We start from the raw sequence: 22546 nt of genomic DNA on the forward strand, positions 1-22546 counted from the left end.
AGTATGCAGTGACTGTTTGGCCCGCTCTCTCGGGCCACACTCCCCCTGTTCTCCATGCAGGCTACATTACAGCCTGCGTGGAGAACATGCCCACCCCTCCAGCCCCTGGCTGAGCACCGGTCATGGTGCTCAGATCAATCACAATGCCGCATTGCAGCATTGTGATTGGTCAGGAGAGCCTGTTTGTGCTTCCTATTCCTGGAGTCTGACGCAGGAGAGCAGGAGTAGAGATGCGGGACCTGGCGGCAAAGTACGTTTAACATTTTTTTTTATGTACATTGCGACCTGTTGTGCGCCCACTTGTGCCTGGCCTTCAACCCGAGAGCCGTGCCAGCAGCCTCTGTGTGGAGTGCTAGGTCGAGAGCAGTGCACGGGTCCAGACACACCTACGGCATCGCTAAAGGACTACTAACCCTTGGAGTTGTGGAGAAATTTACAAACCATAAGGTATTGTTTTGTAAATGGTACTGCATATTCTGGGGTGGCATCCTTGCACAACGACAGGGCACATTATCAATGTTGTATTTATTAATTTCAATGTAGAAAATATTTCTAGAATTCTAGTCGAATGAAATCTATAATTTTTGGTCTTTACATCAATTATGGAAACTATTCAAAGGTGATGTCAGCAATATATAAACTGTATGTCAATTAAAACCACTGTTTTCTGTGCGATAACTGTCAATTACCAGTAATTACTATTATGGAGTCGTAAATAGCATCTGTGTGTTTTTTATTTGCATCCGAGGGGTTGTTTGGAGTTGCTTTATAACTGTTGTCAGAAGTCAGCAGTCACCTAGGAGCTGTTTACCTCAAATTAAAGCAACACAGGGCAGCAAGGCAAGTTGGTGCGTTGTGTTGTGTGAATAGGACTTACCCGAAAGTCTTCATTTTTACTAACTTCACCTCTTCCCCTGCCCTATTACAATTGAGGCTGCCTAGCACCAACGCAGGCGCCAACACAGGCACTCTTGCACCATCCTTTCGACTCTAATCCTTTATGGGTTCCGGAGTAGCATGCTACTCGCCAAAAAAGTGCTTATAAATGCAAACCTTTTTCCTTCTTCTATCCCTCCGCTATCCTTCCCAACCCAAATAACTGACTAATATCCACCACTCAAGTTACTTTCAAATTTCACTATACTAATTCAACACTAATCCTTTATGGCTTCCGGAGTAGCGTGCTACTCGCCGGAAAAGATCTTTGACGTCTCATCAGGGGTAGTAAGCACTATATAAATGCAATTACAACATTTACTTTTGTTATCTATTACTCTAGAGCATTGCAAGGAGGATTTAGTTTACCTTCTCGCTGAATTGGCAAATGAAGGGCACAAGGCTTCAAAGGAAAAATTGCAGTTCTGCCTTCCCTCAGTACAGCACCTTAGTCATAAAATCTATGCCGGCAAACGCCACTTGTCCTCTAAATGAGTTGAAGTCAATTGTAAGTTGCCCCACCCTGTAACTGTCTTCCAAGTACGTATCTTTTCAGGAATGGCTGGCTACTGTAGACAGTGTATTTTAGGATGTGCTATCATTGCAAAAGCTTTGAATGAGTATATTTGAAACGGTATGCCTGAACCCTTGTAGTTATGTAATGATGGCAAAAACACATTTGTAAAAATTAAACAGGCTCTAACTTCTGCACCATACCTAGGGTTCCCCAATAACACCATACCGTTTACTTTGTATTGTTATGAATAAAATGGAGCTCTAATTGTAGTGTTGGTACACAGAGAGAGTCAAGGGGACAAGAAAAAGCCCATAGCTTATCACTCCTCATTTCTGGACCCTTCCACAACTGGGCTCCCACAAGGTTTATTTTCTATTTTGTTTAAGCTACTGAAAATTGTGCTAAGACCCCCATTAACTGCTGTTATGCCCGATTATGTGGTTACGCTACACTTCACTACAAAACTCAGCATCTCTCCATAGCTGACTGTGTCAATATAAAATACTGTGTTTGTCTGCTTTCCATACTCCAATGACCCACTTTGAACCCTTATTCCTAATGCCTACAAGCGAGGATGGAAATCCACATGGCTGTGCCCTAGCCACAGCCCATGCTAAGAATGCCACCTTGTATAAAACTGCTGATGTTGCCATGTATGTTACAAGAGCCAATCTATTTTCTGTTTAACTTTAAAAATTGTCTGAAGCCTCTGAAAATGCTTGATGAAGCAGCAATTTTAAAAAAGAGCCCATGGGGCAATGAAGAGACAACACTGAGCATGTGGTTGCACTGAAATGTATTACTTACCAACCTTGCCATTGTGTATCACTGAACAGCCACTGTGGGTAGGGATGCATGATATGTGCCACTGTAACTCATGGGTATGGGCCCATCTTATCTTCGAAACCCTAGTACTACTGCGGATCCTGTGCCATATACCTACTGGAAAAAGGATTAAGGCCAACCCACTGTTTAAACTCCCCCTAGGATATTTGTGTGCACTTTCAGATATAATTAATTGAGATGACCAAATATACAAATTATTCAAATGTTCTCATTGTTAGCATTTATGTTTTTATGATGGGTGGAAGTTTACCCATGTGCCTGTGCAGATGCTATCATTGTAGCTGAGATGTTACCCCTGAGATACTGTACCAAACCAGTAGTGATCGTGCAATACAGTGCATGTCAGCAATAGTACAGGCAGTTAGTAAGGCCTTATGAGTACACCTGCATTTTCACTGTGTCTGTCACTCAGAATCTGCAGGCGAAGTAGAAGGGAAAAATGGTAATAAAAAGGTCACATTTTTCATTGAAAATATATACATGACATAAAATTATATATATATATTGTTACGGCTTCAAGAAACACGCAGACACAAGCATTTGTGAAAGATCAATGGGAGCTTTCCACAAAATGCATTGTGCTTTATGACTGCTGTAAAAAAAAAAAAACGCAGTCTTCCGTACCTGCTTTCAATATTGTCCCCGGGTAGGCCAGGTCCCGGAGGCGTGTGTATTATTAAAAAAAGGAGGGAGGTGCACGGGCCCTTCCTAGGGCTCATTTATGTGCCACCTCCCTGAGGCTTTAAATTTGAATATACATAGGGGGGCTAATGCGAACATTAAGCGGAGGGGCCGCATGGACACCTTCACACCCGGGGACCATCACCTCCCCAGAGCACTAAATAATATATGGACCCGGGTATCACCACCTCCCCAGGCCTAGCATGAACATTGAGGAGGAGGGCCAGTCCAGACTCCCAGCCCAGGGGACCACCACCTCCACAGACCTTTCTTTGTGTTTTAGAAGGAGGGTGCCCCCTCGAAGACCATTCTCATCCCCGGGGCCACTACCTCCCCGAGGTGGCCCATGTACAAGAAAGGAGGGAGGCCGCATGGCCCCCCTCCTGGAGCCACATATGGCCATGGGGACCACCACCCACCAGAGCCAGCTCCTGCCATGTCCCGGGATGCCTACTCTTGGGACATAGATGTTTGCTTTTGCTTGGTGTGAGCTTTGACACCTACCACAAAGCAAAAGCAAACACTCCACTTCCACCAAGAGGGAGCTGTCAAACCGCTCCTGCTTGCTAGAAGCAGAGGTTTAATCTATTTCCCTGCCAGCAGATGGAAAAGAGTTGAAACTATTGCTCTTGCATGGAGGGAGCTTCAGTTCCCTCCATGCAAGAGCAGTGCCGGCTCCAACAGGAGGCGGGGAGACGGCTGGGAATGTGGATGCCTTCCAGCCCTCCTGCAGTCCCACCCATGGCACCCAGGAATACATAGCCAGACCATGTGCGAATGGGTGTAGGAAAGTGTCACTTTTTGAATGGTTACCCCCACTTTTTGCCTGATATCTGGTGCTCTTTGACTGAGGGTGCACTGGGCCCTTGCCAAACAGGTTCCCAGTGCATATGTTCTTTCTCAAAACTGTACCTTTGTTTCCACATTTTGCACACCTCTGGCTCACATATAAGTCTCTTGTAAAATGTACCAGTGGTACCAAGAGCATTGTGACCAGAAATGGTCTCTAAGGGTTTCAGTCTGTATTGTGCCACCCTCAGGGACCTCTCACCAAACACATGCACACTGCCATTGCAGAGTGTGGCATGCCCACCAACTACTGCCTGTGGCAAAGGTAGGTCACCCCTCTAGCAGGCCTCACAGCCCTATGGCAGGGTGCACTATACCCCTGGCGAGGGCACAGCTGCATGAGAAATGTGCCCCTACAGTGTCTGTGCCATTCACCAACTTTGTAAATATAGTGGAGGCATACTGAATACATGGGCTGGGAGTTGGTCATTACAAACTCCAAAGCTCCATGATGGCTTTACTGAATGTTAAGGAGTTTGGTATCAAACTCCTCAGCATGATAAACCCATACTGATGCCACTGTTGGATTTATTATGAAATGCACTCGTAGGGCATCTTAGAGAAGCCCTCTGAAAAACAACAAACTCCCTCATGTCCAGCTGACTGGTCTGCACCAGCCTGTCACACGCAGACATGTTTTTGTCCCCCTGAGGTGGGAGCCCTTGTGCTCTCGTGGGTCAGAGGCAAAGGCTGTTCAGGGTGGAGGTGCAGGGACAGCATGCAGGGCGGTGAGCCTCAAAGGCTTCCTGCTTTGATATGCTAGCCATAGCCTCTCCAGCTAGTGGAGATGACCGCCCCTTGACCATACCCTACTTTTTGCAGAAAGGTCTGTGGGAAAATTAGTAATCAGGAGAGATGTGTCCCCTCTCTGCTAGGACCACCCCTAAGGTGCCCTGGACCGAGTTGATCCCCTACTTAGGGAATCCACCATCTTGAATTGAAGGATTTGACCCAATCAGGTTAGGGGGATACCCCTCCCCAAGGGAAGGGACACTCTGAGGGTGTAGTCACCCTAAAGGCAAGTATCCCATTGGCTACCATTTGCCAGTACCTGTACCACCCGTAACTCCAGTATTTAGGGGCACCACTGAACCTTAATCCTCAGATTTGACACATCAAAGTAGAAGTCCCTGCCAGACCAGGAGCTGATCTGCTGCAGACAGAGCTCGGCAGTAACCCCGCCACCTGTAGCCAGTTTGACCACTGGACATACAGCCCCTCCAGAAACCTTGCAAGGCCTCCAAGAAACCCCGGAGACCGTTCAGTGTTCACCAAGTCACCAAGAACCTCTCTTTGGTCTAGAGGCTCTAGTCCCCAGTGTCCGCTGGTACAAGACCCGCAGCAGTTGAGAACTGGCACTTGTGTCAACATGACTTATTGCTGTACAAGAACCCCAGGAATGCAGTGGTAGAGGACCTTCACTTGTATGAATGCAACTCTACCTTGCCAGAAGAAAGTACTGTAGCTGGAAGGTTTCTATGACCAAGAGAAATCCTCTCAGCCCAACAAACCAAGCTGTTCAAAGCTCCGTCCCCAACAGCTTGTACCCTTCTGCAAGTGGCCATGTCGGCCTCCTCCTGTACCACCTGCATGATTACTGCCTCTCCATGACAGTCCAACAACAGTGGAACTCCTCCATCCCCACGACCGTGACTGTTGGGTTGGCGGTGCCGCCATTCGACCTACATTAACTTGCTGATGACGACCGTGAAGGTAAAGGCGTTGGCGCTCGACTGAATCCTATCCATCTTCATTGCTACCTGCTGACCGTGAGGGCAAATATCAGTGCCGGTATCGACTGCCGGGGTGCAGATACTGAATCCTGCACCTCTTCGGATGCCCCCACTCTCCATTGACTAATATTGGGCTCTGTGACCTCTGCATCGATTCCCCTCAGTGTCGCCGGTGTTGCAGTACCTACCTTAAACTGAACCTTTCCCAGTGTTGGTCTAAATCCTCAAAACTGGAAGAATAAGTCAAGTACTTACCCACTAATGCATAACACTGTTTTCCTTCCATAAAACTGCATTGCATTCTATCTGTTTCCTACAACTGTCTATCTTTCCCAAGTACTAATTACTACTGTTTCTGATTGACAACACAAAAGTATTTCCAAGACTGTAAATCATTTTGATTGCCTTGCAAAGTTGTTTATACTGCATTTTGCAAAGAATTACTACTTTGAAAACTGTTATTTACCTGCAACTGAGTACTACTTGGTTCTGGAAATAGAATTACCAAATAATAATGTTTTATGAAAAGTAATTGGTCTGGACTCAGTCTTTGAGTGTATGCTATCATTTCTTGCCTGCATGTGTACAATAAACGCTTAACACAGCCCTATGAAAAGCCTAACTGCTCGACCACACTACCACAAATAGAGCTTTTATTTTGATCTACTTAAGCCTCAGCAAGCATCTGGGGATCCCTTGGATTCAGTGCACACTATACTTTACTTTGGTATAGTATATACCGAGCCAGCTTCCTACATGGAGTCCCTGTGGTTGAAATTGGTCCGGAGAGGGGGGTACCACTTGGCCCCCATCGAGCATTCAATTAAGGTTGGGCCCTGGAAATGGGGTTCCCAGGGCCAAAATCGGCCCAGGAGGGAGGGCCACGCAGCTCCCCTCCCTATTAAGTTGTGGCATGCCCTGGAGGATGGGGTCCCAAGGCTATTCTGGCCCTGATGCTGATTTCACAAACATTAAACCCCAACAGTAGCACATAAAACATAGCATGTGCCCCCGTTAAAGCTCCACTTCTGTAAAGGAGATATGATTCTAACTTCTGGGCTTGGGCAAGGCAAAGCAAGTGTGTTTTCTCTGCAGCACCATATTGAGAACTGATCTGAAATCATTTGTAGAGGTGAATGCATCATTGATCTATTGGAGTGCAATTTGTATATGACTGTGACGAGTGGGTTCATTGTTGTCCTGTCATGGTGAGAACAGAGTCCATGGTTCTCGCTTTACCTTGCTAGGAGTATGCTAATGTGGAAATCATATGGATGCTTCCCCGTTAGTCCCCGCCCACCTTAGAGCTTTCCAAAGGTCCTCCTGCTTTTTGCCAGGATGATGGACAGCTTAACAAGCCCCCCCGCCCCAGTGAGCTACCCCGTCAATTTTTGTTAAGAGGTCTTGATGCAGAGGAATATAAAGAGATCTCCACAAAGCAAGGAAGCACTTGCTTCATATAGTTAAGAGGAAGGACACTTGTTAGGTGGAGATGTACCTCTTTGTAGTCTAGTTGTCTTATCTAAAGGAGGATTCATGTTATCACATATTAGACGTACCGGGAACAACCACATTGCCAAAATGCACACAAGTGAACAACAACATTGCCAAAACGCACACAAGTTCATTGGTGACATTTTATCATGCTTCATCACTCAGCCGTAGTGCAGAATATATACTGGTTATTTACTCAAGGAAGTAGCATTAACCAGTAGTAAGAACACCACTTGGGTAGATATTTTTGTGAAAATGTGTGGACTCTTGCTAGATAAAAGGACAGGTGCAGTTCATTTTTTATCGAGTCACTCACATAGCTACTAACACACCCAAACAGACACTTAGACAACCACTCACACACTAAGACACTGAAACACCTAGTCACAGACCAGCACAACCACTACCAGGTCCACTCACAGACCCACACTGGTGCCCACTCAGACATTCACTCATGCACTCACAGACCCACTCAGACACTCACACTCTACCCATTCACACACCTAGTGAGATACTTATGCAGCCACTTCCAGACCCATACAGACACTCACACACCCACAGTAAAGTACTCCCTAACACATCCACTAAGCCACTCATTTCCTCACTCACACACTCACTCTCAAAATGTTCATAATACAGTGAGATAAAAACTCTTGCCAAGGGACACACTTTTAGATGGATCTTGAAATACAGAGATATTAAACAGAGTGCTAAAAGACTTATTAATGTAGGTAAGCCAGGGAATATAAGAGACATGGTCCAGGGTAAGGCAATCTGTAATAATTAGTTTCAAAATACTTTTTCCTCATTTGAGCCACAGTTCGTCCAAAACAAAGGGAGATGTCACTGGAGGGCAATTAAAGGATATATAATGAATTGACGAGCCTGAACATTATCCAATTGTACACATTCCTTTTTTTAATTTAAGTCAGCATTATTCAAATTAAGAAATTACTGTAAATATTATACTTTGGCATTTAGGATAGGTAGTAATGAATAAAACAATATATGTGCTCACTATAATAAATTTGTGATTACATGAATTAATTGTGTCAAGTTGTATTACATTTCTTACTCAATATGATGAATCTAGGTTTTGCAAAACATCACTGCATAGGAAAAAATGATGTAATGTGTGTGGTCGCCTTTTCTTTTTGTGGGCTCAATAAGAGATTAGGAAGTTTGCTTGACGTATTTGGTGTATGTTGCACTTTTTGGGGGGGAGTCTGTGATATTGTCATTGTCCTTAGAATAAATGTAGGTGCTCTGCAGTGAATCCCAAATGTTTTAGAACCAGTACCCTTTAATTTGTAGAACAAACTTGCATGACCCATCTAGTGTTAACTGACGTGAGGTGGGGCAATTAGTTTTAATGTAATAGTAAACACGCTTTCAAATTACTGTGAATAACCAAAATAACATACTCCTTAAAATTTTGGGAATTTGGTTGTAAATCTCATGACCTTGACCAAGACCTTTGATATGTCTGTTGACTGTTGCCAAGATATTGATCTGCTTATAAAAATGGCAGATGGGGCACTGCACCAGATCTGAAGACTTTTCAGAGTGGAGGGCTGCTCACTAAAATCACAAGGCGTCTGAATAATCTTGTGTGGATTCCAGTGATTTTAGCAAATTTTTAAAAACCCTTCTGCAGCAGAGTATGGAGTATATACAGCGAACACTGCGAAAGGGCAACAGAAATTTACATGAGCACCAGATTACATTACATAAGGTCAGACTCATTTTATTTTAAGCACGGTGGTGCAGCGGTAGCTGCACAGGAGGTCTGACCTCTGTATTATGACTGGCGGATCCCTGGCAGTGGCTTGGCGGTCTGAGGGTGCAATATCCTTGACGAGGCCGCTGCGTCACCACCAAGCATATTACGAGTTTCCTCACTACCAGCACTCTCATGGCGGTGCTCACAATCATGAAAATGCTGGTGGCGAGAAACTATAGGGGCCATACAGGACCCTGTTGCGTCTGGGCCTGGGTATACATGCAGGGGGCACATAGTGTATTCCCCTGTGTGCATGTACCTCCTTTGCTGCACAGCATGGCCTGCACAGCCCATGCCGTGCATGAACAGCCTGTGGTGCTCCCATTGTGGTGCCTTTTTAATAGGCACCAAAGTGGAACCGCCAAAGGACCTCCCACCAGACCACGAGGAAACTTGTAATCTGACGGGCGGCCAGTGGTCGAGTTTGGCATTGTGGGAGCAGGGTACTCTTGTAGCGGCCTGCTCCTACACCGCCAAACTCGTAATCAAGTCTGAAGTGATTTGCCCAGACCAATGCAAGGGCTTGAACCTGGTTACCCAGATGCAAACATGACAGGTCTGGCCATTTGGTCACATCCATACTTTTCAATGTATGTGTCAATGTCATACACAAGTGGGATGATTGTATATGATCACGTAGAGTGAGTACATTTTCTGTTGCAATGGCTCTTAAACTAAAAAAAACACAGCAGCAAACAATACTGGAAAGTTCTTCTGAGTCTTGCTTGGGAATACTTGCAAGGGTTTGTTTCCATCACACTTCAGAATTACAAAATAAAATGTGCTTCATTTTTGCTTTCCTATCTGCCAATATATTCTGAAATGTGTGTACAGTTAATTTACAAGTATTTAAATGTTGCTGTGTGTCTCAAATTATAACATCCTACAGCCTTAAAAGCAAAACAGGGGGCAGATCAAAATTGTCATATAACACTACTTACTTTGCCGTCAAAGAAAGAAAAGTAAACAGCAATCTCAACGTTAAAAGAATAAGCAACAAATTGTAAAGGCATCTTTATTTGTTGCTCTCCATTAACCCACCAGAAATCGGCTGGCGACTCACCAGTGGGTCTCGACCCACAGTTTGGGAAACACTGTATCTGCGTTTTTATGCATGCATGTTTCTGGTACAGAATTGTATTGTTTAGAATTCTCTGCAAAGTTACATTTTATCAGAGGACAACCTGTTTTTGAGTCAAATGAGGTGGTGTCTTTTCAAAATGAAGCCAGCACTTATAAGTGTTACATCTTTTTAATTTTTTCATACAAGCTTTCATTCATTATTAAATACCAAAGGAGAGAGGGGAGGAACCTTCAAAGTGCACATTCCAAAACTCATCACCAAACACCAAGAAGTAATTTAGGAATAATTTAATGTAAGTGAAAATATGTTTTTGTTCTATTCCTGAAGTGTTAAGGGTCAACAAAAATACCCAACGCTAAAGGGTGGCATTCTTCATCAGTTTGCTCCTCCTCACATTGATCAACTTATGAATAAATATGGGCTACCACCCTTATTGGAGTGGACCCTGAATACTGAATCCAGAATATCAATGCATGCAAATATCGAATACAAACTATTGAGTCAAAAATATCAAAAGTGAAACGAATATTTTCAAGGTACATAGATGGAGTTGTATAAATAGTACATTTAATCAACATTTGTAGAGCACAGCCCTGGGGGTATCTGGGCGCTGGGATTTGAGGTCTCTGTCAAAAAGCCAGGTCTTGAGGAAATGGCGGGAAGAAACAAGCAGAAGAAGTTAAAACAGAGGGCAGAAAAACATGCGAGCAGAAAAGGCAAAACAGAGGGCAGAAAAACTAGCAGAAAATGGAAAATAGACAAAAATTAGCAGAAAAGGCTAAACAGAGCAGAAGAGGGCAAAACAGAGGACAGAAAAGGCCAAGCAGAGGCAGAAAAGGCAAAATAGTGGGCAGAAAAATTAGCACAAAAGGCAAAACAGAGAAAAAAAGGGAAAAACAGATTGCAGAAAAATTAGCAGAAAAGGCAAAATGGAGGGCAGAAAAATTAGCAAAAAAGGCAAAACAGAGGGCAGAAAAACAAGCAGCAAAAGCAAAACAGAGAGCCGGAAAGGCAAAAGAAAGAGAAAAAAAGGGCAAATCGGAGCTGAAAAGGCAAAATGGAGGGCAAAAAAACAAGCACGAAAAGGGAAAAACGGGGCAGAAAAACGAGCCGAAAAAGCAAAACATGGGGCCGAAAAAAACATCAGAGAAAGGAAAATAGAGTGCAGAAAAACAAGCAGAACAGGCAAAATAGAGGGCAGCAAGGCAAAACAGATCAAGAAATTAGCAAAGGAGGCTCAACCAAAGGACAGCAAGTAGGCAGGGGGTAGCGGACTGAGGGCAAACTGGATAGGAGAACTGTTGCGGGAAGAGCTGGCATGAGGACCTGCACAATGGGGTCGTCTGCTGCCTCCATTAAGTAGATCCTAGGGGGGAGGGTGGGGTGCTGGGGGCTGAAGGAGGGAAATGGCAGAAACTGGGAAGAAACAAGCATAAATAGGCAAAACAGAGGGCAGAAAAACGAGAAGAGAAGGCAAAACAGAGGGCAGAAAAACAAGCAGAAAAGGCAACACAGAGCAGAAAGAGGCAAAACATACGGCATAAAAACAAGCAGAAAAGGCAAACCAGAGGGCAGTAAAATGAGCAGAAAAGACAAAACAGAGGGCAGCGGTAAAATGATCAGAAAAGGCAAAACAAAGCAGAAGAGGGCAAATCATAGGGCTGAACAACTGGCAGAAAAGGCAAAACAGAAAGCAGAAAAATTTGCAGAAAAGGCAAAACAGAGCAATAAACGTGCAGAGAAGGCAAGCCAGAGGGCAGCAGGCCTCCATTAAGGGGTAGGGCGGGGCACAGGGGGGCTGAAAGAGGGAAATGGCAGAAAGAGGGAAGAAAACAGAGGGCTGATCATCTGGCAGAAAAGGCAAACCAGAGAGCAGAACAATTAGCAGGAAAGGCAAAGCAGAGCAATAAAAGTGCAGAGAAGGCAAAACAGAGGGATGCAGGTAGGCAGGCAGCAGAGGGTATCGGACTGTGGACAAGCTGATCAGGAGAACTGTAGCAGGGCGGAGCTGGTATGAGAACTACTCCTTAATTTATACTTAAATATATATATGCACTTACCTTTCTATAGTTTATCCCTCGATATTCATTCCACAAAATTCTTGCATGTTGATATTGGGTAGTACAACCTCCTTATTGAAGGAGGCTCTTAATTTACCTACATGTGCAATTTTGAAAGTCCTATTATGGATAACTGCTTTTTACACTGGCCACACCTCTGGGTGGGTAGACAGGCTCTGCGCAAGGGGAAAAGGGTTTTCCCATCCTGGATTTTGAGATTGAGGGGCACTAAGGGATTATTTACGTTAGGGAAAACAAGAATTGTTAAAAAAAATAGGGAGAGTTGCCCTGGGAAATGTCATCCCATTGGATAGGCAGTGCCCATAAGTCACCCCCACCCACTGTGCCAGTGAAAAAAGTTGCCATCCCAAGCAGCATCCTCATAACACGTTCTCGTAAGACCAGAAAATGACTGAGCCTGTTATCTGTGACTTATGAGGAGCCCTGATGGACTTGGCTTGCTCCCTCTTGTACCCAGGAGAAAGAAGTGGACTCTAAAGGTCAGCTGGGGACATGCTGGGCGGCTACAGGGACACAACATTCTGCAAGAAGCCTTTTCCCTGAAGTACCGACCTGACCAGTGGCAACTAGATCTGGACTGAACTTTGATGTTGCTATCTATCTGACACTCTCAGAGTCTCTAAATGCCCTCCTATGAGGCCTAGGGACCACAGAAGAGTATGCCTGTGTTTGTGTGGGTACCAGAAGAAAGTTTAGAAACTATAAATATCTGTTACTCTGGAGCTTCAAGGGTACCTGAGGGAAAAAGTATCTGGCAGTTCTACGGAGTCGGATTGGTTTTCTGCCTTGTCCTGCCCATAGCCCCCAGCATATCTGAAAATATAGCTTATGGCCTGATATTATGACTTTGGTGGTGCCACACCAGAATTACACTGGCACAGCTCCATCCAAGCCCTGCATGATCAGCCCGCCAGATTGTGAGTTCAATTAGTTTCGGGTCGGCTTTCCCACAGCAGTGCCCTGAAAACATGTTGCGCCCCACTGAATATATTCCTAAGGCGGCATGGCCATGGGGTCCCTGTAGGGACCCCTTTGTTTCCCTACTGCCAGCCTTTTCATAGCGGGCTCACCGCCATGAAAAGGCGTGGAGTGGGGAAACACATAATATGCTCGGCGGACCGCAGAAGTCCTGCCTTGCAAATTGTATACACCTGTCTGCTGCACCACCGCCAGGGAATGGATGTTCCCTTTCACGGCCAGCGCTGCAGTGGTAGTCAAAATGGGTGTATCAGAATATGGCGGCAGCAGGACCGCCACCGCTGCGCCACTGTGAGCCTGGTGGTCAAAGACTGCCAGGCTCATAATCAAGCCCTAAGTCTCATTCTGCACTGGGGCTTAGAAATGTTTCAGCCTGAAATCTCCAAAGCTCCACATGGGACCAACCTGCATCAAGTGTCCACTCTTCAACAATTCCAATGGTGGGCCACTCAAGGCACCATTTTCACTAAAATTCATATCTCTGGTTCTCTTACTTGACATTTATTGTTTGTGTATTATATTTCTCATTACTTTTTTCTCTTTATTTAAACATTGGTTGTGAATTTTTTGTGTGACTTTTTCTACTGTGTATGCACTGTTTTGATACTTTACACATTGGTTTTGTTTTAAGCCTGACCAGTAGTCCCAACCCAAGTCCAAGCAGCCAATGGTACAGGTCGCCCTAGTCCCTACTTCCAATAGAAATCCTAACCCTAGCCCTAGTCCCAACCCTACAATGATTGAATCACAGACCCAGAAACCAATCAGAACCCTCAAATACCCAACCAATGAGGACATTAACCCTAACCCAATAGAAACACCAGATACAACCACCAATCAGTGTACACATGTGCCAACCACTAGCAGACCATATAAGGTCCCAGCAACATCAGACAAGGTTTGCTAGCCAGGGAGTTGGAAGCTGCTTCTCCTGTTCAGAATCTCCTAGGAGACAGACAGGCTCAATCCACAACTTTGGACTTCTGCAGGTAAAGGCTTCACTAACTCGAAATCTAACAATACTGTTTGAATAAAGCTTTACTCCCCCTGCTGGCCAAAACACGAAGTGCACAGGCCCCAGTAAATACAGATTAAACAGCTCACAGAAGCACCCTCTGATGTAGAAAATTCCTGTTGCTGGAGGGGAGGCAGGGGGGCTGGCCTCACTGGCTTGTGAACACAAAATGGTGGCTGGGGTGCACTGTTTTAGCACACAGGTCTAAGCACAGAGCAAAGGAGACATTTGGAGGGAAAACAGATTTGTCACCAAGGAATGAGAGGGACAAACTACAGAGGTTGGACTGCAAATCCCACAATTCAACACACTAAATGGAGGCAATCATGGGCAGGGAAAACCACAAATTTAAAACACAACAAAGGTGATAAAATATGCAATTACAGGCAGGCTTAAACTACAATTCCTAACTGTAACAACCACAGGCATAGACAGTAAACACAGAAAGTGAAAATCGTTTTTTAAACAACTTTTTGTCTTGGGAAGAGACAGCACTAGTCTGTCTCCTTACCATGTCCTGGACTCTGCTCACTGCAATCTGGGGCACATGTAGGCTGCAACTCACAAAATTTCACTAGAGTCCCCAGCCATACCAACATCCTTTCTTGCATTCCCACAAATACCCAGTGATTGTGGTTGACCTTTGTTTTGCCTTGTTCTACATTCCCAAATATGAGGATAGTCAGTAACTCTTCTTGTTCACATTCTTTGTGTTCTTAGCTTTCAGAGACGTGACTCCCTCAATTTTTTCCCACTTCCTAAACAAGGTTTTTGGCATGTTGGGTTCCCCATGGTTTTACTCTAATGCAATATGCACTTCTTACGAGCGAACTCCCTGCGCTTCGCCACCCTGGTGGAGTTACTACATAACAACAAGAGCAAGGTAAGGGGAATCAATGGGCCTGTGCAAGAGAGGGAACTGTCACATGGATAGCAACGAGCAGTGTGCAACCATATAGGAGAATTCAACAGGGGCACTTGGAAGCAAGTAGCACCCATGGGTGTTGGGGTGGGGTTGGAATGGGAAACAGGAGGAGGGGACAAGGGGCACTCGACGGCAGGAGCAGCTAGCAGCAAGTGGCATCGAGGGGTTAAAGATTCCGACAGGGGTAGCCAGAAAAAGGTTCTAAGAGCGGTGGCTTTGTGGGGGTAGAGGTTACATAGTGAGGCAACCAGAAGCAAAGGTCCCCAGCAGGATAGTACAGGTTTAAGAGTGTCTGCGAGGAGTGGTCATTCAGGCACAAGGGGTCTCTGGGAACAAGGTGAATCCTGGGTGAATCGAGAGCAGGGCCACCCCCAAAATGAGGGCACCCAGAGGCAAGGGCCAATCACTAACAGTGAGGAGGACCTGAGAACAGGGTGCACCAAGGTGCATTTGCCAGCAGGGCGGCGCAAGAGGCAACCAGTTCACCTAGTTGCAGTGACACCCGAGGCTGCGAGGGGCACCCAGGAGTAGAGCCCATAATCTTCCATCCCTCAGAAGGGAAATGCATTGTTTTCCATTAACAGAAGCACCTTGGTATATACGGCATCATCACAGGCACTACAATGGTTTAACATTCAGCTTCCAGTCGCTTTAAGAAGATTTCTATATGCACATGCCTGAAGCAGTAAAAGAAAGGAAAAAATAAAATGATAGGAACGTAATGTTGTTATCATTTTATTTGTCCTCCCGCTGCGGCAGCTTTACGTGAGGGGGCGGGGCTGCAGAGCAGGGGAGGATTGGTAGAACCCTCAAAAGTATGCAGTGACTGTTTGGCCCGCTCTCTCGGGCCACACACCCCCTGTTCTCCATGCAGGCTACATTACAGCCTGCGTGGAGAACATGCCCACCCCTCCAGCCCCTGGCTGAGCACCGGTCATGGTGCTCAGATCAATCACAATGCCGCATTGCAGCATTGTGATTGGTCAGGAGAGCCTGTTTGTGCTTCCTATTCCTGGAGTCTGACGCAGGAGAGCAGGAGTAGAGATGCGGGACCTGGCGGCAAAGTACGTTTAACATTTTTTTATGTACATTGCGACCTGTTGTGCGCCCACTTGTGCCTGGCCTTCAACCCGAGAGCCATGCCAGCAGCCTCTGTGTGGAGTGCTAGGTCGAGAGCAGTGCACGGGTCCAGACACACCTACGGCATCGCTAAAGGACTACTAACCCTTGGAGTTGTGGAGAAATTTACAAACCATAAGGTATTGTTTTGTAAATGGTACTGCATATTCTGGGGTGGCATCCTTGCACAACGACAGGGCACATTATCAATGTTGTATTTATTAATTTCAATGTAGAAAATATTTCTAGAATTCTAGTCGAATGAAATCTATAATTTTTGGTCTTTACATCAATTATGGAAACTATTCAAAGGTGATGTCAGCAATATATAAACTGTATGTCAATTAAAACCACTGTTTTCTGTGCGATAACTGTCAATTACCAGTAATTACTATTATGGAGTCGTAAATAGCATCTGTGTGTTTTTTATTTGCATCCGAGGGGTTGTTTGGAGTTGCTTTATAACTGTTGTCAGAAGTCAGCAGTCACCTAGGAGCTGTTTACCTCAAACTAAAGCAACACAGGGCAGCAAGGCAAGTTGGTGCGTTGTGTTGTGTGAATAGGACTTACCCGAAAGTCTTCATTTTTACTAACTTCACCTCTTCCCCTGCCCTATTACAATTGAGGCTGCCTAGCACCAACGCAGGCGCCAACACAGGCACTCTTGCACCATCCTTTCGACTCTAATCCTTTATGGGTTCCGGAGTAGCATGCTACTCGCCAAAAAAGTGCTTATAAATGCAAACCTTTTTCCTTCTTCTATCCCTCCGCTATCCTTCCCAACCCAAATAACTGACTAATATCCACCACTCAAGTTACTTTCAAATTTCACTATACTAATTCAACACTAATCCTTTATGGCTTCCGGAGTAGCGTGCTACTCGCCGAAAAAGATCTTTGACGTCTCATCAGGGGTAGTAAGCACTATATAAATGCAATTACAACATTTACTTTTGTTATCTATTACTCTAGAGCATTGCAAGGAGGATTTAGTTTACCTTCTCGCTGAATTGGCAAATGAAGGGCACAAGGCTTCAAAGGAAAAATTGCAGTTCTGCCTTCCCTCAGTACAGCACCTTAGTCATAAAATCTATGCCGGCAAACGCCACTTGTCCTCTAAATGAGTTGAAGTCAATTGTAAGTTGCCCCACCTGTAAAGAGGCACAAACGCAGTGGTATATTTAATTAAAGCTTTATTATATCGGAGCGCCGGGGCTGGCTACCTCTGGCGGTGAGCGCCAGAGAAAACAAATGTCCCGCCTACCACATCCTGTGACGTGGTTCCTGTTCCGCTCATGGAACACTAGAGCGCTACCACATCTCCCCCCTTTATGCACAATAAACAAATTTTTAAAAGTCTTACTTCCAGTCCATTTCATAATCCTTGAATCTCTCCGGTACCTTGATTCTCCGCCCTGCTCGAGTTTCCACTCTCTCAATCTTTCTCTCTCCTCCTGTAGTCTCTTGTTCCCTTCTCTCTCTCGCACCTTCTGCTTCCCCATCCTTGGCCTTCTTCTCACACTCTTCTATGCCTCTGTTCTTTCCTTCCGTTGTCTCTCTACTCACTCTTTCTTTCTCTGCTGTTGTTTGTCCTTCCGTTCCGTTCACATACTCTTCTTGCCTTTCTCCACTTACACTTTCTCCATCCTCTGCGACATTCTCCGTTCCTTCTTCCGCCTCGTCTTCCCATTTCAGTATCTTGCTGCATTTGGCCATTCTGTCCATGGACCAAATCTTTCCGTCGCTCAGGAGAGCTGATCTGGCATAAGGCTCCACCACCTTGAGGGGAGGTGAAAACTTGCTCTCTCCTTTCTTCTTCATGATGGCTAGCTTCACCCTCACCCAATCACCTTTGTCCAGTTCTGTACTTTGAGTGTTCCTTCTTCTGTTGTAGTGTGCCGTGTAGACATCCTGGGCTCTCTCCAGATTTTTCCTTACCACCGCCGGTGACCACTTACTCTGGACAATCAACTTCCTCCATGCTGCATTGTCTTTGGTGAAGGCCTCTCTGCCTCTTAAGATCTTGAAGGGGCTGTAGCCTGTGCTACCCGGTGTGATTCGGTATGCCCAAATCATCTTCTCCAGCTCCATTTCCCAATTCTTGCCATCCTCAATGCCTGCCTGTATGGTGCCCATAATCACACGATTAAAGCGTTCCACTTGGCCGTTTCCCGCCGGGTGGTAGATCGGGGTGTGCTTCACTTCAATTCCGTTTCTGTTGGTGAAGGCCGTCCACTTTTCTGAAGTGAACTGGGGTCCATTGTCGCAGGTGATGATCCTCGGGATGCCTTCGCTGACAAAGGTGGTACGCAAGAACTTTATCACTGCCTCAGTATCCACTCTCTCCAAGACTTGTAGCTCGGGCCACTTGGAATACCTATCAACGGCGACCACCACGTACTTTTGAGTGCCCTCCTTGTTCAGGACTGGTCCCATTATGTCCACTGACAACATCTCCCACGGGCCATCTGGAATCGGAAATCTTCCCAGCGGGGGTCTCAGCATGCTCTGGGCCTTGTCCGATTTTGCGCAAGACTCGCAAGAGCGCACATGTCTTTCTACCTGCGCGTCGATGGCTGGCCACCAGTAGGCTTGTCTGGCCAAGGCTTTCGTTTTTGTGATGCCCTGGTGCCCTTCATGCAGTAAGGACATCAACCGTTCCAGAATGTTCCTGGGCGGAACCACCTTGTCCCCTCTGAGTAAGAACATTGGGTTTTCAGCCAAAGACAGTTCCTCTCGGACCTCCCAGTATCTCTTCAGTTCCTCCTTCAAGTGTCTCTTCTCAGGCCAGCCATGAACGACATATCCTTTTACGGCCTCCAAGTCTGTGTCTTCCCGGTATGCTTCTTCCCAGTCCTGGGCGCTTATTACCTCTTCAGTGTCCTGGATGGTGGCAACCACGTATCCTTCCCACTCGTGCCTTTCTTCATTCTTTGCCTCTTCCATGGCAGCTGCCCTGCTTAGGAAGTCGGCCACTTTGTTCTGTGGCCCTGGAATGTGCTCGACTTCATAGACAAAGTCCAATAGCCGTAGGGTCATCTTGGCAATCCTGGGCGTGGCATGGTCATGTCCACTTGATGTCAGGACACGAACTAAAGGCTTGTGATCGGTTTTTACGAGAAACTTGGCACCCCACAAGTATTGCCTGAATTTTTCCACCGCCCAGACCACCGCCAGCATCTCTTTCTCCACCACACTGAACTTCTCCTCATTGGGCGACAACGAGCGGGAGGCGAAGCTGATGGTCGACATCTCTCCTGACTCCTCTCTCTGCATCAGTACCGCTCCTAGGCCTCGGTCACTGGCGTCTGTGGTGAGAATAGACTCAGCTTCGGGGTCAAATCCCTTGAGGGGAATGGCCGTACCCATTTCTCGCTTGAGTGCGTCGAACTCTTCTTGCTCCTCTTTACCCCACCGAAACCTGTTCTTTTCCTTGAGCAGTTGTCGTATGTAGTGTGTCTTTGTTGCGAAATGAGGGATGAATTTGCTGTAATACTCGGCCATCCCTAGGAATGACCGAACATCTTCCTTCCTTTCCGGTGTGGGCGCTTCCATGATGGCTCTCATGTTTGTTTTCTTCGGAGTTATGCCTTGTCCACTCACCTCATGGCCGAGGTATGTGACCGACTGCACTCCCAAATTGCATTTCGTCCACTCGGCAGTCAATCCACTGTCTTGCAGTTTCTGCAGCACCTTGTGAAGTTTCACGTTGTGATCCTGCCTCGACTTCCCCATTACCAGTATGTCATCCTGGAAGAAGAGGACATCCTTAAGGTCTTTTAGGAGTTTATGCATGATTTTCTGGAACACGGCCGCGGCAGAAGCTAAGCCGAAGGGCATCCTCACGAACTCATAGCACCCGAAGGGCGTGATAAACGACGTGAGGTGGGTGCACGACGGATGAAGCTTAACCTGATGATAGGCCGACGAGAGGTCCACTGTGGAAAACCATGTGACGTCCTTTGTTTTTGCCAGCATTTCACTGATGCGCGGCAAGGGGAATTTGTCTATGACAATGTTTTTGTTTAACTCCCTTAGGTCCACGCAGAGACGTACCTTGCCGTTGGGCTTTTGGGCTACAACCAGGGGAGATAGCCACTCCGCGCTCTCTATCGCCCTGATGACTCCCTCCTTTTCCAACCTGTCCAGCTCTATTTGTACTGCCTCTCTGCTGCGGAACGGAATGTTCCTCACTCTGTGCACTACTGGTACCGCCCCTTCCTTCAGTTTGATGAGGTGCGTGTACTTGCCCAGCTCGCCAATCTGCCCGTTGAATACTTTGGGATATGTTTTCCTCCACAACTGCACGTCTTCCCTGACCGCCATGTCCATGAGTAGGATTTTCTCTATGCCACCAGGGTTGAGCTGGATCCCCAATGCTCCTTGGTCCTTCCAACTCAGAACGGACGGGCCTCTCTCCGCTACGTACAGCTTGCACTGCGCATGACGACCTCTAAATTCAAACAAGAGCGGGCAGTAGCCCAACATGGGGATCTTCTGTCCAGTGTACGTTACTGGTCTCACATCCATGGGTAGGAGTGTTTCTTTGATCATCGCTGCAAAGTTGTCTTCCCATACCTGCCTCTGGACGATTGAGATGGGCGCTCCGCTGTCCGCGATCATCTCCAAGGGTATGCCCCCTATGTGCATGTCGAGACGAGGCCTGTCTGTGTTGGAACCGTCCATCTCTAGAACTTGGACATCAATGTACAGGAATTCTTCCTCTTCACCTTTGTCGTCCTGATCACTGGAATCTTCTCTCTGATCATGGTCTACCAAGCGCACTACGGCATTCTTCGGTTTTCTGCTACACACTTTCTCGTAGTGTCCAAAGAAGTTGCAGTAGGAACACCTGGCCTTGAAGGCGGGGCACACCTTGTCGTTTCCCATGTGGCTACTGCTACCACACCTGTAACACTGGTTTCTTTCTTTTCTGTGTGTCTTGCTGTCCGTCTGTGATTTAGTGGAGAAGTCAGCTCTGTTTCCTCCCTGGATCTTCCGCGTCTCATTTTGCTTCCAACGGTCGTTTCTGTTTGGCGCCATTACTCTACACACTGCTTGCGATTCCTGGGCGTCCCTCTTCGCTGCCTGGGCACACCTTCTTGATAGCTCGGCTTTTTTGACCATCGCCCAGATCTCCTTGAGTGGAGCGTCGCCATTCACCCACAATTTCTCCTGTATGTGGGTACTAGAGGTATGCATAATAATTTGATCCCTGATGAATTCATCATGCAGTCCACCAAATTTGCACGTGACGGCTAACTTCCTCAGTGCTACGACGTACTCGTCCACAGACTCTCCGCTCTTCTGTTTCCTCTGAAAGAAGTTAAATCTGTCGATGGCGACACACACTACAGGCCTGTAATGTGCGTCCAAGTCTTCGATGGCGTGATCAAACACCTCCGTGTCCGCTGCGGCTCTTTCTCCTTTCACAATGGTGTCATAGATCCTGAGCCCTTCTGGACCTAAGTTATGGAGAAGGATCTTCTTTTTCCTCAGACTCGTGAATGCGGTCTCGCCTTCCTCTTCCAGCGCTTCCAGATAGTTAAGGAAGTACCTCTTCCAGTCTTCCCATTTTCTTTCCGGTTCTCCGCTTTTCGTGAGGAATGGGACGAGTTGGGTGAGAGACGTGCTCTGACTCGCCATGGTTGGAGCCTTCCTCCTGGTCTTAGGTGTGACAACAGTTTTCCTGGATGGACTCCCTGGGGCGCTTTGATCTCCTCCCTCGTCCTCTCTGTTCTCACCCTCACTGTCCTCTCCCAGTCCACCCTCTGTGGTGAGAGATTCCGCCTCTGAGCTGCTTCCTGCCTTCGCATTCGATGTGCCTGCAGTCTCCGCCAGCGTGCACCCCTATTCTCTGTTGCTGGGGCGCCTGTGAGGGCTCACAGTGATGCAATAGGGCTGGTTACCTTGTTATATTCCCTCAGGTGTCTTCCTCTGTCTTGCTGTGCTCTCACTCCACCCGGGGCATCATGTACCCGTGCTGTGGCCTTTACTGGGCTTAAGGACAGCTGTGAGGCCCCCTCCTGGCTCGTGGCTGTGCTGGCGCCGTTTTTCGCGCTTCTTCCCGCCTTGCCGGCTCCTCTGCCGCGCTCCGTTCTGCCTCTCACGCGTAATGCGTGCAAATACTGGGGTCGCGTGCTTGTCCCGACTCGTCGCCACTGTAAAGAGGCACAAACGCAGTGGTATATTTAATTAAAGCTTTATTATATCGGAGCGCCGGGGCTGGCTACCTCTGGCGGTGAGCGCCAGAGAAAACAAATGTCCCGCCTACCACATCCTGTGACGTGGTTCCTGTTCCGCTCATGGAACACTAGAGCGCTACCACACCACCCTGTAACTGTCTTCCAAGTACGTATCTTTTCAGGAATGGCTGGCTACTGTAGACAGTGTATTTTAGGATGTGCTATCATTGCAAAAGCTTTGAATGAGTATATTTGAAACGGTATGCCTGAACCCTTGTAGTTATGTAATGATGGCTAAAACACATTTGTAAAAATTAAAC

This window comes from Lissotriton helveticus, chromosome 2_2 (assembly GCF_964261635.1).
Source record: "Lissotriton helveticus chromosome 2_2, aLisHel1.1, whole genome shotgun sequence".
In the NCBI taxonomy this organism is placed as follows: Eukaryota; Metazoa; Chordata; class Amphibia; order Caudata; family Salamandridae; genus Lissotriton; species Lissotriton helveticus.